Raw genomic sequence first — 19,327 nt, forward strand, 5'->3', positions numbered from 1 at the left:
GCCAAATTTGACCTATCCAAACCATATTCTAAAGAAAAGGATCAGCAGGTGCAAAGCTCCTGAGGCAGGCATGAGTTGAGTGTGTTGGGTTGGGCAGAAAGAATGCCTGCGTAGGTGGGGCTTAGCTGGTAAGAAGGAGGAGTAGATGAGGTTAGAGGAATGAGCAGGAATTTAGATTTTATTTTGTATTTGTTGAAAATATAAAGGAAGATTTTAAGCAGGGAATGTATGAGTGTGTGTACGTGTGTGTAAAGGAGACAGTTCTGTACCCATACTCTCCACAGTACGTTTCCCTGCAACCGCCACTAATCTCCTTCCATGCCAGTTCCAGGAAGAAAAGGAAAAGCAAACCCCATGTCAAAAGAATGCTGTGTCTGTTGCTTTGGACTTCTTCTCTTTTCTGCACTTTCCCCCTCCTCTTCCCATATTCATTTTTCTTTTTCCTTTAAATAGGCCACTCGAAGCTGCACTGTCTAATTTTTCATAGGTGATCAACTGCTGAGCGGGGGCTTAGGTAGACAGAGGGAAGGTGCTGATAAGCCAGTGCACGGATTCTACTAGGGAAATGCGGTGGTAATTAATGAATCCTGCCAGTAATTGGGAAGGTGTGAGTCCCCGTAATATCGTAATGATAGTCATCCGTCTGCAAACCCCCCATCACTCTGAGAGATCGCTCATCGCTCTGTGATCTCAGACTCTTAGCCATGCAAATCTCCCTGACAGGACGCTATGTCTCTGTCTCCCTAATTGGGCAGTATAGAGTTGTTTATGGGTATTGCCGGCATTTAGGCCTCAGTTGGAGGTTGTTCAAAAAGCGTCAGCAAACTTGCCTTAACAACATTGTCAAATATGTATTCCCCCGTTTCGATATCTGTTTTTAAGCCGGCAGAGGTTGGTGATGAAATTAAGTGATGCATTGTGTGCACTTGAGCTCTGGGCATGATTGTTATTAAACCGTTTTTGAGGTAAAACCCAATTTGCAGTAATTTCTCATCCCGCTTAAGATCAAACTTCAGTTTGGCTTGGATGCTTTTTTAATAGCATGTCCTCATTTCTATAGAGAACATTGAGTATGTTAATGCCATCCCAAGACACAACCATTTGCAAAAATTACAGTTTTGCATTGAGACTGGTTTCTAAACATCCATCACCATTTAATTCCAAAGAAGCGTCTTTACTGGAAGCACTTGCCACATTTTCTTGCCAGTATTTTTTTTCTGCATACAAGTGGTCACCCTCTTGTCTTCCCCCAACTGGTGTCATCAATTGCTTGAAATGCCATGAAATATATATTTTTTAAAACCCTTTATAACTCTGATAAGTGAGCTTAATATTTCTGCCATGATGTTTAAGAGGGATCTTTCAAATATTTAGAAAACATGGGAAGTACCGTTTTAATGTATAATCAACACACTTTAAAATATTCAAATATGAACTAGGACAGTTTAGACTGCATCTTGATCAACTCTAAATAGGAGAAAAATTCAAGAAATTCTGGCCTCCATTTTCTTCCACATGAAGGAAGAAAGAGATGTCCATGCAAAGGGCAACATAGATTTAGAATCCTTTAACCCCGATTCTTCCATTCATGAGCCCTGGGTGGCCTTGATTAAGCTACCTAGACTCTCCGATCTTCAGGTATCATCTGTCTCACCCATGCTCAAATGTCATTCTAAGGCTTAAAGCAAGTTAATGGCTGTGAATGTACATCATTTCCATGAGGAAGGGGCTTTGCAGTCACACCCAAGTAGCTCTGCTGGGAGAACTTGAACAAATCACTGAATGCCCTCTGAGCCATAGTTTCTGCATCCGTAAAATGAGCCAGTTATACACACTTTGTAGGGTAGGTCTGAGGAGCAGAAATAATTAGCTGAAAGTACCCATGAAGCTGGAGACCCAGAAGTCTCTCCACCAATGGTGGCTACTGCCCGTTGAAACCCGTGGAGAGCTAGGCCTGGTGTGTTCCAAGGGCATTCGCAGAGTGGATGGGGGAACCAAGGCACCGTCAACACTGAAGAGAGGTTTGGAGAGAGGGAACGCGTCCCTGGGAATCGTCCCTCTAGAGTTTAAGTACGGTGGCCAGCCATCATAGTTTTCCCGGGACTGAGGCATTTCCCAGGACAAGGGACTAAAACCAGGATGAGAAGTCACCCTATGTTTGAACAAATCTCTTCAGCCCAAGAATTGGACAGGCCATGGTTCACTGAAGCCCCAGTTTCCCTGAGAACCTTCTCCATCTTCCATTCTGAGCTCTGTTTGCTGATTAGTCGTGGTTCTCTGTAGCACATTCTAGCATATTCTGGAAACTCTCAAGAAACAAAAGTTGCTGCCAGACAATGCTCTCCCTCCACACACGGCTCCACCTCAACTCCACGGACACTAGTCAGAGAGCCACTGGTGGCTACCCCCTTCCCAACTGTGTCTCTATTAGGTGAGTGCCGGGGACAGGGGAGGAGTGGGCACCGAGGGAACAGGCAAGAAAAGGAGAGAGTGAGTCCTCCAGTGCCAGTACTGCAGTGTGCTGGGAATCACCAGGAAGGGATTGAGAGAGGCCCACACATGTGGGAGGGGAGCTAGGGAAATCAATTTGGCAGGAGTTAATCACGAGAGCCCTGTCAGCATTTCAAGGACAGGCTTGTGTTTTCCTGTTCATCCGTAAGTAAACACTGAAAGCCTCCTCAACTGTGCAAACCCGCTGAGTCTTTTCTCCATGGACATTCTAGCCCGGGAAGTTTCTAGGGTATGTCAAAGTGTCCACAAGCCCTGTAACCTTTGGTGTGTAAATCACAAACCTCCCAGGGTGGTCTGCTTGGACAGCTAGGACTTTCCTACCAAAGTCTTCATTCATCCCAAGTGGCCAACCAGCTGGAGCATCTTTAAATTAAAGGTTTTATTTTGCCACTTGGCCCCCCAGCCCAACCCGTGGCTCCTTTTTCTATTCTAAATCACTGTCCCTTGCTCCTCCGGATCTGAATGAATTGCATGTAACGAACATGTCTGCTGGTAGGCCTCTGTCATGAGCATTGAGGCCGATGTGGTTCAGTAACCTGATGCCTCAAACTTGAATAAAACACATGCCAGGGCCTCCCATTCTTGAATGTGAATGTGCTGGCATTTCACATTATTAAAAAAATAAAGGCAGGAGGGATGAGAGGGAGAAACTTGAAGTGTAAGGAACTTTTCTGGATGCAGCAGCTACCAATCCTGGATGCAAACTGCTGTGCAGAATAATTATCAAATGCTTGCATAAACACATAAATAAGATAAATTTATTTTCATTATTCATATTGGGTGCTCTTTCCTTCCACTTATTTATGCTTTAAACAACAGTTACGGTAAATATAACGATAGAAAAGTGCCTACAGTGGACAGGAAGATGATCAAGAAGTCCTGATATACAGCAATCCACGTTGCTTCTTTACAATCACTAACGAATCTTAACTGGAGCCATGTTCCGTTCCCATGTGAGTGATAAGCAATGATTTATTATGAAGTGTCATGAAACCGGAATGCCATACAGTGAGCCATGAGCTAGTGGAAAATGTTTTCCCTGTTTCCCAACCTCATTACTCAAAGATGCAGTGTCCCTTTACCAAGCCTAATTTAACCGACTTTTTTGAGCACTCTACTCATTGGCAATGGAAAGTGGCCAATTCGAAGATGTCCAGGAAAGCCTGGTACCCAATGCCACAGCACTGGTCCATATGGTGTCTGAGCTGGCCGACAATGCTGGAAGTGTGCAAACTGGCCAGTCTCCAGAAGTACAATCCCAAGAATCATCTCAGCTCTCTGCCAAAGCAGCAAAGACACTAATGCACTCAGGAAATGAAACCCACCAGGGGAGAGGGAACCCAAAGAGCAACTTTGTTAGCTTTGGACCTTGTATTATCCATATGTCATGCCATTGTCCTACTTGGAACACGTGCCTTGATCATGTAAGATGTATCCAAGGGTACAAGGGAGCCAGCTGAGCCTAGAGGAAGACCACAGGCCTCAGAGGCAAGCCAAACCTGGTTTGGTCCCACTCTTCCACTTACCTCCACAACCGCTGTGGTAGATGCACCAACAACCCCAGTACTTTACCCGCTCTGTATTCATGCCCTTGATCATGTCACTGTGTGGTGTCCTCTCTTTTGGATTCTAGGCTCAGCTATGTGACTTGCTTTCTCCAAGCAGATGTGATGCAGTCAGTGGCTTGAAAAGAGCTTGAACCTCTGCCATTGTTATTACAACATACACAGACTAGCCTGCTGGAGGATGAAAGAGCTATCCCTCCAGTTGTCCCATCCTTGAAACAGGAAGTGAATAGAAGGTCAGCTTTTGGCCAGGCGCGGTGACTTACGCCTGTAATCTCAGCACTTTGGGAGGCCGAGGCGGGCGGATCACGAGGTCAGGAGATTGAGACCATCCTGGCTAACACGGTGAAACCCCGTCTCTACTAAAAATACAAAAAAAAAAAAAAACTAGTAGGGTGTGGTGGCGGGTACCTGTAGTCAGTCCCAGCTACTCGGGAGGCTGAGGCAGGAGAATGGCGTGAACCCAGGCGGCAGAGCTTGCAGTGAGTCGAGATCGCACCACTGCACTCCAGTCTGGGTGACAGAGCGAGACTCTGTCACAAAAAAAAAAAAAAGAAAAAAAGAAAAGGAAAAACAAGGTCAGCTTTTTCACTCTTCTCTACTTCCTCCTTCTTTTTTACACCTCCTTTTCCTTGGATGGGTGTTGGTGGAAAGAAGGACATGAATTCATAAATTCTCATATTGATGAAATGCTACTGCAATCCTCTCTTGCCAGTGGATGCCCCTTGTAAGGCAGGCATCCAGGGACTGACTGTCTAGTGGGGGCACAAATGGGGTCTACAGAAGTCCCAGCTCTTAACATGGGAGATGAGTTCCATTCAGGAAGACTTCTAACTTCTAACCTAAACAGCTGCCCCACTCATGGTTCACCCTTCACTCTCTTGTCCCTAAGAGCCTTCCTCCCCTCTAGGGCTGGGCCCCATAAGCAACAAGACAGCTCTTGACCTAGTGGAAACTTACACATTTTTTTTCTTGCCACAGCATGGAGCATGTAGGAAGCTCAACTGCTTTCCCTTTTTCACTCCATCACCTTCCTCCAATAGCCTTTGCTCCTTCTCAATAGTCACAGAATATAGATCAGAGACTGCTGTATAAGCATAACCCAACAGGAAATTAGATGCCAATCTCCTCTTCTTGCTGGAACCCAATCCCTTCAAGTGTTTTTGTAGGGCCATTCACCGGACTTCAGTGTTCCCCCTCCAAGAATTCCTCCACGAATTCCTCCAGTCTTTTCCTAAACAGGCTGGTGCAAGAAGGAGAAACTGATTAGTGGCCTGTTCTTCTGCCACTTAATAAATCCCATGGAAATGTGTCTGATTGCTCTCCCTTCCCTTTTTTACACCTTTTATTTTGTTTTTTGTTTTGTTTTGTTTTGTTTTTTTATTATACATTAAGTTTTAGGGTACATGTGCACATTGTGCAGGTTAGTTACATATGTATACATGTGCCATGCTGGTGCACTGCACCCACTAACTCGTCCTCTAGCATTAGGTATATCTCCCGATGCAATCCCTCCCCCCTCCCCCAACCCCACAACAGTCCCCAGAGTGTGATATTCCCCTTCCTGTGTCTATGTGATCTCATTGTTCAATTCCCACCTATGAGTGAGAATATGCAGTGTTTGGTTTTTTGTTCTTGCGATAGTTTACTGAGAATGATGATTTCCAATTTCATCCACGTCCCTACAAAGGACATGAACTCATCATTTTTTATGGCTGCATAGTATTCCATGGTGTATATGTGCCACATTTTCTTAATCCAGTCTATCATTCTTGGACATTTGGGTTGGTTCCAAGTCTTTGCTATTGTGAATAATGCTGCAATAAACATACGTGTGCATGTGTCTTTATAGCAGCGTGATTTACAGTCCTTTGGGTATATACCCAGTAATGGGATGGCTGGGTCAAATGGTATTTCCAGTTCTAGATCCCTGAGGAATCACCACACTGACTTCCACAATGGTTGAACTAATTTACAGTCCCACCAACAGTGTAAAAGTGTTCCTATTTCTCCACATCCTCTCCAGCACCTGTTGTTTCCTGACTTTTTAATGATTGCCATTCTAACTGGTGTGAGATGGTATCTCATTGTGGTTTTGATTTGCATTTCTCTGATGGCCAGTGATGATGAGCATTTTTTCATGTGTTTTTTGGCTGCATAAATGTCTTCTTTTGAGAAGTGTCTGTTCATGTCCTTTGCCCACTTTTTGATGGGGTTGTTTGTTTTTTTCTTGTAAATTTGTTTGAGTTCATTGTAGATTCTGGATCTTAGCCCTTTGTCAGATGAGTAGGTTGCGAAAATTTTCTCCCATTTTGTAGGTTGCCTGTTCACTCTGATGGTAGTTTCTTTTGCTGTGCAGAAGCTCTTTAGTTTAATTAGATCCCATTTGTCAATTTTGTCTTTTGTTGCCTTTGCTTTTGGTGTTTTAGACATGAAGTCCTTGCCCATGCCTATGTCCTGAATGGTAATGCCTAGGTTTTCTTCTAGGGTTTTTATGGTTTTAGGTCTAATGTTTAAGTCTTTAATCCATCTTGAATTGATTTTTGTATAAGGTGTAAGGAAGGGATCCAGTTTCAGCTTTCTACATATGGCTAGCCAGTTTTCCCAGCACCATTTATTAAACAGGGAATCCTTTCCCCATTGCTTGTTTTTCTCAGGTTTGTCAAAGATCAGATAGTTGTAGATATGCGGCATTATTTCTGAGGGCTCTGTTCTGTTCCATTGATCTATATCTCTGTTTTGGTACCAGTACCATGCTGTTTTGGTTACTGTAGCCTTGTAGTATAGTTTGAAGTCAGGTAGTGTGAAGCCTGAAGCTTTGTTCTTTTGGCTTAGGATTGACTTGGCGATGCGGGCTCTTTTTTGGTTCCATATGAACTTTAAAGTAGTTTTTTCCAATTCTGTGAAGAAAGTCATTGGTAGCTTGATGGGGATGGCATTGAATCTGTAAATTACCTTGGGCAGTATGGCCATTTTCACGATATTGATTCTTCCTACCCATGAGCATGGAATGTTCTTCCATTTGTTTGTATCCTCTTTTATTTCCTTGAGCAGTGGTTTGTAGTTCTCCTTGAAGAAGTCCTTCACATCCCTTGTAAGTTGGATTCCTAGGTATTTTATTCTCTTTGAAGCAATTGTGAATGGGAGTTCACTCATGATTTGACTCTCTGTTTGTTGTTGGTGTATAAGAATGCTTGTGATTTTTGTACATTGATTTTGTATCCTGAGACTTTGCTGAAGTTGCTTATCAGCTTAAGGAGATTTTGGGCTGAGACGATGGGGTTTTCTAGATATACAATCATGTCATCTGCAAACAGGGATAATTTGACTTCCTCTTTTCCTAATTGAATACCCTTTATTTCCTTCTCCTGCCTAATTGCCCTGGCCAGAACTTCCAACACTATGTTGAATAGGAGTGGTGAGAGAGGGCATCCCTGTCTTGTGCCAGTTTTCAAAGGGAATGCTTCCAGTTTTTGCCCAGTGTGATATTGGCTGTGGGTTTGTCATAGATAGCTCTTATTATTTTGAAATACGTCCCATCAATACCTAATTTATTGAGAGTTTTTAGCAGGAAGGGTTGTTGAATTTTGTCAAAGACCTTTTCTGCATCTATTGAAATAATCATGTGGTTTTTGTCTCTGGCTCTGTTTATATGCTGGATTACATTTATTGATTTGCGTATATTGAACCAGCCTTGCATCCCAGGGATGAAGCCCACTTGATCATGGTGGATAAACTTTTTGATGTGCTGCTGGATTCGGTTTGCCAGTATTTTATTGAGGATTTTTGCATCAATGTTCATCAAGGATATTAGTCTAAAATTCTCTTTTTTGGTTGTGTCTCTGCCCGGCTTTGGTATCAGAATGATGCTGGCCTCATAAAATGAGTTAGGGAGGATTCCCTCTTTTTCTATTGATTGGAATAGTTTCAGAAGGAATGGTACCAGTTCCTCCTTGTACCTCTGGTAGAATTCGGCTGTGAATCCATCTGGTCCTGGACTCTTTTTGGTTGGTAAGCTATTGATTATTGCCACAATTTCAGATCCTGTTATTGGTCTATTCAGAGATTCAACTTCTTCCTGGTTTAGTCTTGGGAGAGTGTATGTGTCGAGGAATTTATCCATTTCTTCTAGATTTTCTAGTTTATTTGCGTAGAGGTGTTTGTAGTATTCTCTGATGGTAGTTTGTATTTCTGTGGGATCAGTGGTGATATCCCCTTTATCATTTTTTATTGCATCTATTTGATTCTTCTCTCTTTTTTTCTTTATTAGTCTTGCTAGCGGTCTATCAATTTTGTTGATCCTTTCAAAAAACCAGCTCCTGGATTCATTAATTTTTTGAAGGGTTTTTTGTGTCTCTATTTCCTTCAGTTCTGCTCTGATTTTAGTTATTTCTTGCCTTCTGCTAGCTTTTGAATGTGTTTGCTCTTGCTTTTCTAGTTCTTTTAATTGTGATGTTAGGGTGTCAATTTTGGATCTTTCCTGCTTTCTCTTGTGGGCATTTAGTGTTATAAATTTCCCTCTACACACTGCTTTGAATGCGTCCCAGAGATTCTGGTATGTTGTGTCTTTGTTCTCGTTGGTTTCAAAGAACATCTTTATTTCTGCCTTCATTTCGTTATGTACCCAGTAGTCATTCAGGAGCAGGTTGTTCAGTTTCCATGTAGTTGAGCGGTTTTGAGTGAGATTCTTAATCCTGAGTTCTAGTTTGATTGCACTGTGGTCTGAGAGATAGTTTGTTACAATTTCTGTTCTTTTACATTTGCTGAGGAGAGCTTTACTTCCAAGTATGTGGTCAATTTTGGAATAGGTGTGCTGTGGTGCTGAAAAAAATATATATTCTGTTGATTTGGGGTGGAGAGTTCTGTAGATGTCTATTAGGTCTGCTTGGTGCAGAGCTGAGTTCAATTCCTGGGTATCCTTGTTGACTTTCTGTCTCGTTGATCTGTCTCGTTGATCTAATGTTGACAGTGGGGTGTTAAAGTCTCCCATTATTAATGTGTGGGAGTCTAAGTCTCTTTGTAGGTCACTCAGGACTTGCTTTATGAATCTTGGTGCTCCTGTATTGGGTGCATATATATTTAGGATAGTTAGCTCTTCTTGTTGAATTGATCCCTTTATCATTATGTAATGGCCTTCTTTGTCTTTTTTGATCTTTGTTAGTTTAAAGTCTGTTTTATCAGAGACTAGGATTGCAACCCCTGCCTTTTTTTGTTTTCCATTTGCTTGGTAGATCTTCCTCCATCCTTTCATTTTGAGCCTATGTGTGTCTCTGCACGTGAGATGGGTTTCCTGAATACTACACCTTTTATTTTGAAATACTTTTAGACTTCAAGATAGTTGCAAAAAATCGCAGTTTATGCATACCCTTAACCCAACTTCCCCTAATGTCTTGCCTAAGCATGGTACAATTATCACAAGCTGGAAATTAACACTGGCTCAATACTAGTCACCAAACCACAGATCTTATCTGAATTTTATCCAAACGACCTTATGCTGTTTCAGGACCTAACTTGGGCTCTTACATTGGATTTAGTTCTTGTGTGTCCTTCCCTTTCCATCTGTGACTGTCCCTCAATCATTCCATGTCTTTTATGAGCTTGACACGTCTGATAAACACTGGTTGGTGATTTTGTGAAATGTCTCCCACTTTGGGTTTATCTGATGTCCTCTCATGATTGGATTGATGCTATGGATGTGTGGCAAGTTTACCAATGATGTGCTCTCTCCTCGGTGCCTCATATTGTTACTGAAACACCAGGGGTTCCATCTGTGTCCTGTTGCTCACTGCAAATTAAAGCCAAATCACCAAGACAGTGAGTATTGCCAGGGAAGAAGAATTTTTTTTTTTTTTGAGACGGAGTCTCACTCTGTCGCCCAGGCTGGAGTGCAGTGGCATGATCTCAGCTCACGGCAAGCTCTGCCTCCCTGGTTCACGCCATTCTCCTGCCTCAGCCTCCCGAGTAGCTGGGACTACAGGCGCCTGCCACCATGCCCCGCTACTTTTTTGTATTTTTAGTACAGATGGGGTTTCACCGTGTTAGCCAGGATGGTCTCGATCTGACCTCATGATCCGCCCACCTTGGCCTCCTGGAAGAAGACTTTAATCGGGTGCTGCAGCTGAGGAAAGGGGAGATCAGTCTGAAATCCATCTCCCTGATTGAGTAAAATTAGGGGTTTATATAGCAGAGAAGAAATATAACTATGTGTAGGAAAACAGGAGTTAAGGAGGGGTAAGGAAGAGGAGTTGGTCAACAGGAAGCAGGTAGTCACTTAGGCAATCATGATGAATGAGGTGTCTGGTGTCTCATCATCCAGATGCAGTGATCTGGTAAGTTTCAGTTCCTGGATACTATCAGGGAGTCCTGAGGGTTGGTTTCCTGAGAAAGGAACTCAGATAAGACAAATGTAACTTTCTCAAGTTTTAAGACTGGAAGGGTCAATTTCTGTGTTTCCTCAAAATAAACCATAAACATCAGTTCTATCAGATAATTGGGCTGGTTTCCATATCAGGAGTTTCTTGATGTTGATTTATCTTATTACTGGTGATGTGAACTTTGATCACGTGGTTAAGGTGGTGTCTGACAGCTTCTGTTAAGTAGGAGGCATACAGCTCCTTTAGTCCTTAACTTTGTGTCATTCCCAAAATGTCATGAAACAAGAAGGTTTAACTCAGTATCCTGTTACCCTAGTTGTGTGATTTGGGGCATATAATTTGATGTTTCTCTGGACCACATATTTCTCTTCTGGAAAAGGAGACTAAAAATAACCACCTTTCAAGATTGCTGTAAAGATTAGTGATCATCCAGGCAAGATGACAGATGGCCTGGTAAACCCTCAAAAAATGGATACAAAGAACATCTTGAGTAATTTGCACACATTATCACCAACTCTCACAAAAAAAAAAGATGTATATAATCATCACCTATTTTTAGAAAAGAAACCTGGAACTTGAGGCTATGTGACTCCTCCAGTCATGTCCCTCCCCTGTATCAGAGTCTCTAATGACTCATCACCCCCCAACACTTTACTGTGGTCCTTCCCAGATGACTCCAGATTACCCTTTTAATATTAGTAACCACTCTTAACCCCTGGAAGGTACGATTAACATGTGGTCCCTGGAGTCAGAGAGCCCTAGGTTCAAACCCTAGCTGGGATATTTTGTGCCTGTTCTTTAGATTCTCTTCTCCTTTCCAAAGTTTCTAACTTATTGGGTTGTTGTGAGAATTAAATAAGTAAATAAAAGTTTTCAGCATAGTGAATAGCAAGTAGTAAGCACACAATAATTATATATGAAATGGGTGGTAATTACCATTTACTCATTCAACAAATATTTATGAGGCACCCACTATGTGTCAGGCACCGTTGAAGGCTGTCACTAGTGACTGAACAAGGCAAGAAATGTCCGTGTCCTCATTGAGTTTATGTTACAGTGGGTAAGATAGACAAATAAGGAAACAAGTAAGTAATATACTACCACATCTCTTAAGCAATGTGTTGGTTAAATGAACTCACCAACTATTCCCCAAACAAGACTGTATCCTTCTGCCTGGCTGTTCTTTCCACACAGAGGACTACCTGCTCCGTCTTCACATATTAAAATCCTACCCCCTTCTTCAAGGCTTAGCTCAGCCTCCATCAGTTAATTATTCATTTATTGATTCTTTAATTAGATTGACTACTATCTTATGGGTCTGCTTCCCCCACCATTAAGAGTGTCCCAATGCTATATTATTTATGTACACATTAATCACCACCCCCATGAGCCTCCAGAGCACCATTTACTTCCCTTTGGCAACATTGATCTACTTTTTGTTATGTGCTTTGCATTCTACTTTCTTCACCAGATTTTAGGTTTGTTCTCTAAGGTCAGAGACCACATCTAGCTAATACACTTACTGGGTGGGACCCTCTTAATGGGCCTAGGGCCTGATATGTATAGGTGTTCAAATGTTTATTGATTGAAGAAATACATCAATGAATGAACATATCTTAACCTTCTTGCTGAATTGTGATTCATAGAAGGCACTGGCTATGCCTTACTCATTTAATATTTGTTTAAATGAACTGAGACACAGTAGTATTGAACATATTTGCTCCACTAATTATTTTGCTTGTGCTTTTGGCCTGGTCTCTCTTTTGATGTCCCCATCTCCCCCTCTTTAAAATACATCCTTCCATCCTTAGATAGTTTTTTGCTACATTGCAAGAATTATGTGATGGTAAAAGAAAGAATATGTGTAAAGCATTTTGATTGCTTTGGCAATGAGGTGCTCCAAAAATCTCAGGGATCACTTTTTGTTGCCAGTATATAGTCCCTAACTTTTCTTAAACTCATGCAGGATCCACAAGAATGAGCCATTTGCCTTTATTCTATTATTGTTTATGATTTCATAAGGCATTATCACTAATTTTACTGTGAAGAAGACTCTAAAGACCACTATTTTTTTGAGGCAGGGCCTTGCTCTGTCTCCCAGGCTCCAGGATGGAGTGCAGTGGAACAAACATGGCTCACTTCAGAGTCCACCTTCTGTGCTCAAGCAGTCTTCTCACCTCAGCCTCCTGAGTAGCTGGGATTACAGGCGTGTGCCACCATACCTGGCTTTTTTTTTTTTTTTTTTTTTTTTTTTTTTTTTTTTTGAGACAAGTTCTCACCATGTTGCCCAGGCTGGTCTTGAACTCCTGTGCTCAACCAATTCTCCTGCCTTGGCCTCTCAAAGTGCTGGGATTACAGTCGTGTAATCCACCACTCCTGGCCCACATTTTTCTTTCTAGTACCTATGCAGGCTGCCAGGAAAAGAAAAACAAAAGGTGCCAAGTAGTGGCTTTAAGGATTTATTTATTGTTTCCTCTTTACAGTGTCCACTTTTCTCTACTTAATACTACTTTCCAGTCTCAGAAGCCCAGAGGGGAAAAAAAAAAAAGACCATGAATCTTCCTCTCCCAGATTAAAGTACACACTTTGGAAAACAGATTGGAAAACCTTTCTGAAAAATGTTGACTGAAACTCCAAACCAACATGCCATATTGTTGATGTTGCTCATGAAAATTGTTAAAAAGCTGTTCTAGATAAAGAACAGTCTCAAGTTTTTGTACAGCCTACACATGGTACAAGGGTCCCCTATGATGATTCTTCTGTAGGACGAAATGTAATTTTTTCAGTTTCTGGTTTATAACTCTCTCGATCTCAAAGTTGATTGATTAAAACACCTACTCATGCAACAGAGAATAAAGCACTCATATTTTTATAAATTATATGGACCAAACTATTTTGGAAATCTTATCTATTGGAGACACAATATGCTGGACTAAAGCAATAATTATTTTATTCTCAATGTCTGTGCTAACCTCAATGACTTAGAATGCTTTGCTATATTTTGCTTCTATGCCTCAACCACACTGGCTTTCTTTTAGCTCTTGAACAAGCCAAACTGCTTCCTGCCTCAGGACCAGATATTTTGGGACTTCTCTTAAGAATTCTATTTCCTTAATTCTTTATCTGGATAACTTAGTTTTATCCAACACTTCAGATCCTGCCGTAAAAACTCTTCTTATAGAAGCCTGTCATGACACTGTCTCTCTTCTCCAAGATACACACCAGCACACATGTAGACTAGATTAGAACCTCCTGTTTTTCTTTTTCATACTTTTCTCTATCATGCTTCCCTCCATTATAATATTTTTATTATGTGTGTGAATGTCTGCCCCAAATCAGTTTCCTCACTAAACTATAAACTCCGTAAAGCTGGGATCCTTCCAATTTTGATCACCGCTTAGTACAGTAGGAACACAGTAAAGATTCAATTGGTATTTGTGGAATGAATGAATGAATGGTTTTGCTAGTAAAGTCTGGGGGAACCTAGGTGAGAAGAGCCTAGAAAGCAGGTCGAATCCAAGGCTAGATAGACTTAGTGTTACTCAAGAAAGGGTAGCCTGAAAATAAAGATTCAAATTATAGTCAAGAATAGTCAAGACATGGGCAAGACAAGAGTGCTGTCATCAAGTGTGAAGAACAAAGGGAAGTCAGTAACCCCATATGACTAATGAAGGGGACAGGAGCAGCTTCAGCTGCAGTTCATGCAATGGGTCTAGGCAAGTGGCTTAGGGCTGAACTGTGCACAGTGTAAGGGACTTAGAGGACCTACTTTATGTGGCCCAGGGGCCAGACTTAGAGTTCAAGGGAGAATTTGAGCCCATCTCTTATTAATTACAGGAATTTAACACCATCTCTTATTACCTACAAGAACTAGAGCAGGCCAGGCGTGGTGGCTCACGCCTGTAGTCCCAGCACTTTGGGAGGCCAAGGCAGGTAAATCACTTGAGGTCAGGAGTTCAAGACCAGCCTGGCCAACATGGTGAAACCCCATCTGTACTAAAAATACAAAAATTAGCTGGGCATGGTAACGTGTACCTGTAATCCCAGCTACTCGGGAGGCTGAGGCAGAGAATTGCTTGAACCTGGGAGGTGGAGCCTGCAGTGAGCTAAGATTGAGCCACCGCACTCTAGCCTGGGTGACACAGCGAGACTCTGTCTCAAAAAAAAAAAAAAAAGGAACTAGAACAAATCAATCACTGTATCTCTCTGAGCCCATTGACTTCACATGCAAAATGGGGTTATATATCAACACGTACCCCTACAACAAGATAGCATAGTATAAAACAATATTATGTGTGTGAAGGAGGTACATGTTTCTTCCAAGTTCTACTCAGTTCTTCTAAGAAGCTTCTACTCAGACATGAGTTCTGCCTGTTGTTTGTGTTTTTCTCAAGGAATGTTTAGTGTTGTATTGCTGTTAGATTGCTGCCTTACATATCCTCCATTGACTAGAAGCTTCTTGAAGGGAAGAAGCATGTCTTATTCACCGTAATTTTGTCGAGCTTCTGGTAGCATGCAGGTTGAGTCGGGAGATAAAAATGCCAGGCCTTCAGGGGTTTGATGCATGAATGAGGACCATGAGATTATAAATCAGCTACAAGGCTCCATGTGATCTCTCCATAAGCATCCACTCCTTGGAAGCTATCTGACTTTATTCGTCTGTATGGCACAAAAGAGACACTTGATAAATATTGAATGAACTGATGAATGAATGAATCAATTCGCCTTTGGTTAGGCATAGCAATAAAGAAAATGAAATTTAACTTTGTCTTCTAGACTTTGAATGCCTCTGCCAACAACTAAATATCTTCCAGGGAGGGCAGATGGCGGCCTGTACAATGAACAATTTAATCTTTAGAAAATGGAACAACTTTGCCAGCAAACTCCATTTTTCTCTACGAACACATTGTCAATAACATGTGCTCTCAAATATGTGGTGAAATTGATGACTGGGCCCTGATTTATAGAAACAACAACAAATTAAATGATTACCTTTCTCTTTCCTAGCTTGGGGTCCTTCAGACCAGCCATGAATTTTTTTTCCTGTGCTCTAATAATAGAGGAGGTTTAATTAAAATGCTCCATTGTGTGATTGTGTGTGGAGTGGAAGGAAAGCAAAATGTCCAGGATATCTTAATTTAAAACCAGGAAGGGAAAAGCCACTTATGTGATAATGAAGATTAACGTAGGGAGCCGCTGGCTCTCCCTTCTCACATAAAAGCAGATATTGGGGGAATCCTTCATACAAACATTTCTGTGACCACTCATTTAGCCTCTTGTAGGAAATCTTCTTGATTTTGGACAAACTCGAAGCTTTAGATTTGCTTGAAAATAGGCCAGGGTAGGAGAGGGATGCCCAGAGAAATGGAATTCTCCAAACAGTAATCAGGCTACATGTTTGGGACTATTCCTGGGAATTACAGACTGGTTTGGAAGAAGTCACCATCCTAGGACCTCTTCTTCTAGAATGGTGGCTCTGAACTCCTACTTGCGTCAAGAGCCTTTTTGAAAATATCATGAGAGCTACAGATTCTCTCTCCAGGAAAATCAAGTCTACCTATAACTTCATATACATACATGCACCAAAATGCTAAATTCTGCTTACAATGTCATCTCTTGTCTTTGCCATAAACTTAAACAACTTGAGTGACAATTGCTACTGAAAATTCCAGGCTTCACCAACCTTTCTGTGATGCTCATCCAAGATTAAGAACTGCTAGACTTAGAGGACCCTTGGTTTCTTTAGGCCACAAAACTGCTTAACTGTCTTAGGCTGTGGACTTCTTTGGCTGTCTGATGAAACCCGTGGAGCCCTTTAAAATGTCTTTAAAGGCCAGGCGTGGTGGCTCACACCTGTAATCCCAGCACTTTGGGAGGCCAAGGCAGGCAGATCACGAGGTCAGGATTTTGAGACCAGCCTGGCCAATATGGTGACACCCCATCTTTACTAAAAATACAAAAATTAGCCGGGCGTGGTGGCACGTGCCTGTAGTCCCAGCTACTCGGGAGGCTGAGACAGAAGAATCACTTGAACCCAGGAGGTGGAGGTTGCAGTGAGCTGAGATCGTGCCACTGCACTCCAGCCTGGGTGACAGAGTGAAACTTGGTCTCAAAAAAAAAAAAAAAGTCTTTAAAAACTAATGTTAAATGTGTTAATGTGGCTATCCCTTTCCCATCCTTCAGGTCTTCATTCAGATGTCACTCCCTCAGAGAAGGCTCCCTCTCCCCTTTCTCAAAGTAGCCCCATCAGAACTGAAACCCTCCCAATTGTCCCATAGAACTGATGGTTATGGTTTCTTTTGAGTAAACATAGAAATTGACTCTCCCAGTCAATTTGAGAAAGTTTCATTTGTCTTATCTGAGCTCCTTTCTCTGGAAACCTACCCTCAGGCCTTGCAGACAGTATCAAGGAACTGAAACTTACCAGATCACCACATCTGAACAATGAGACAGAAGACCTCTCACCCATTATGACTGCCTGAGCGACCACCCACTTCATGTTGACCAAATTCTCTTTCTTACCACTCCCTAATTCCTGTTTTCCTTCATGTAGTTACATTTCTTCCCTGCTATGTAAAACCCTTATTTCTTGTCAGTTGGAGAGATAGATGAGATTGACCTCCCATCTCCTGAGCTGCAGCACCTTATTAAAGCCTTTTTCTCTGGCAATACTTGTTGTCTCAGTGGTTGGCTTTATGTGTGGCGAGCAGTAGGACCTAGACCAAACCCCTGGCCTTTCAGTAACGATGCCCACACCTGCACCACTCAGTCCCATCACCCTGCTTATGGTCTTCACAGCACTCACCTCATCTGACGTGGTCTTGATGGCTTGCTTGCTCATTGTCTTCTCCTCCCTCTGGAATGCAAACTTACCAGAGGCAGAGGTCCTATCTGTCTTGTTCCTTGATGTGTCCTCTGTATCAAAGTGGTACCCAGTAATGGGCCTGAAGCAAATGTTTTCCCAATATTTACTGAAGGAATCTATGTTCACTGGTAAGTCAAGAGCAAAAAATACACAAAGTTTTGCTACTTCACCTGGTCTAGTGGTCATCGGGCATTATTATTTCATAAATGTATACTAATAATTTTAGTAGCAGTTGAATATGTTTTTCTTTTTTTTATTATTATACTTTAAGTTTTAGGGTACATGTGCACATTGTGCAGGTTAGTTACATACGTATACATGTGCCATGCTGGTGTGCTGCACCCACTAACTCGTCATCTAGCATTAGGTATATCTCGCAATGCTATCCCTCCCCCACCCCACCCCACAACAGTCCCCAGAGTGTGATGTTCCCCTTCCTGTGTCCATGTGATCTCATTGTTCAATTCCCACCTATGAGTGAGACTATGCAGTGTTTGGTTTTTTTGTTCTTGCGATAGTTTACTGAGAATGATGACTTCCAATTTCATCCATGTCCCTACAAAGGACATGAACTCATCATTTTTTATGGCTGCATAGTATTCCATGGTGTATATGTGCCACATTTTCTTAATCCAGTCTATCATTCTTGGACATTTGGGTTGGTTCCAAGTCTTTGCTATTGTGAATAGTGCCACAATAAACATACGTGTGCATGTGTCTTTATAGCAGCATGATTTATAGTCCCTTGGGTATATACCCAGTAATGGGATGGCTGGGTCAAATGGTATTTCTAGTTCTAGATGCCTGAGGAATCGCCACACTGACTTCCACAATGGTTGAACTAGTTTACAGTCCCACCAACAGTGTAAAAGTGTTCCTATTTCTCCACATCCTCTCCAGCACCTGTTGTTTCCTGACTTTTTAATGATTGCCATTCTAACTGGTGTGAGATGGTATCTCATTGTGGTTTTGATTTGCATTTCTCTGATGGCCAGTGATGATGAGCATTTTTTCATGTGTTTTTTGGCTGCATAAATGTCTTCTTTTGAGAAGTGTCTGTTCATGTCCTTTGCCCACTTTTTGATGGGGTTGTTTGTTTTTTTCTTGTAAATTTGTTTGAGTTCATTGTAGATTCTGGATCTTAGCCCTTTGTCAGATGAGTAGGTTGTGAAAATTTTCTCCCATTTTGTAGGTTGCCTGTTCACTCTGATGGTAGTTTCTTTTGCTGTGCAGAAGCTCTTTAGTTTAATTAGATTCCATTTGTCAATTTTGTCTTTTGTTGCCTTTGCTTTTGGTGTTTTAGACATGAAGTCCTTGCCCATGCCTATGTCCTGAATGGTAATGCCTAGGTTTTCTTCTAGGGTTTTTATGGTTTTAGGTCTAATGTTTAAGTCTTTAATCCATCTTGAATTGATTTTTGTATAAGGTGTAAGGAAGGGATCCAGTTTCAGCTTTCTACATATGGCTAGCCAGTTTTCCCAGCACCATTTATTAAACAGGGAATCCTTTCCCCATTGCTTGCTTTTCTCAGGTTTGTCAAAGATCAGATAGTTGTAGATATGCGGCATTATCTCTGAGGGCTCTGTTCTGTTCCATTGATCTATATCTCTGTTTTGGTACCAGTACCATGCTGTTTTGGTTACTGTAGCCTTGTAGTATAGTTTGAAGTCAGGTAGTGTGATGCCTCCAGCTTTGTTCTTTTGGCTTAGGATTGCCTTGGCGATGCGGGCTCTTTTTTGGTTCCATATGAACTTTAAAGTAGTTTTTTCCAATTCTGTGAAGAAAGTCATTGGTAGCTTGATGGGGATGGCATTGAATCTGTAAATTACCTTGGGCAGTATGGCCATTTTCATGATATTGATTCTTCCTACCCATGAGCATGGAATGTTCTTCCATTTGTTTGTATCCTCTTTTATTTCCTTGAGCAGTGGTTTGTAGTTCTCCTTGAAGAGGTCCTTCACATCCCTTGTAAGTTGGATTCCTAGGTATTTTATTCTCTTTGAAGCAATTGT

General features: G+C 41.7%; 1 protein-coding gene and 1 long non-coding RNA gene across 3 annotated transcripts in view; one reads left to right on the plus strand and one right to left on the minus strand.

Annotated features, from left to right (window-relative positions):
* Window positions 1–19,327, plus strand: part of TSHZ2 (teashirt zinc finger homeobox 2) — a 533,153-nt gene that overhangs the window by 475,042 nt on the left and 38,784 nt on the right. The gene's annotated exons all lie outside the window — the stretch shown is intronic.
* LOC134809146 (uncharacterized) lies at window positions 1,131–17,440 on the minus strand. The gene is made up of 3 exons (XR_010154084.1): window positions 17,256–17,440; window positions 14,938–15,109; window positions 1,131–5,319 (listed from the first exon to the last, which is right to left on the minus strand). It is a non-coding gene; the product is annotated as an uncharacterized LOC134809146 (long non-coding RNA).

This window comes from Pan troglodytes, chromosome 21, assembly GCF_028858775.2.
Source record: "Pan troglodytes isolate AG18354 chromosome 21, NHGRI_mPanTro3-v2.0_pri, whole genome shotgun sequence".
Classification (NCBI taxonomy): Eukaryota; Metazoa; Chordata; class Mammalia; order Primates; family Hominidae; genus Pan; species Pan troglodytes.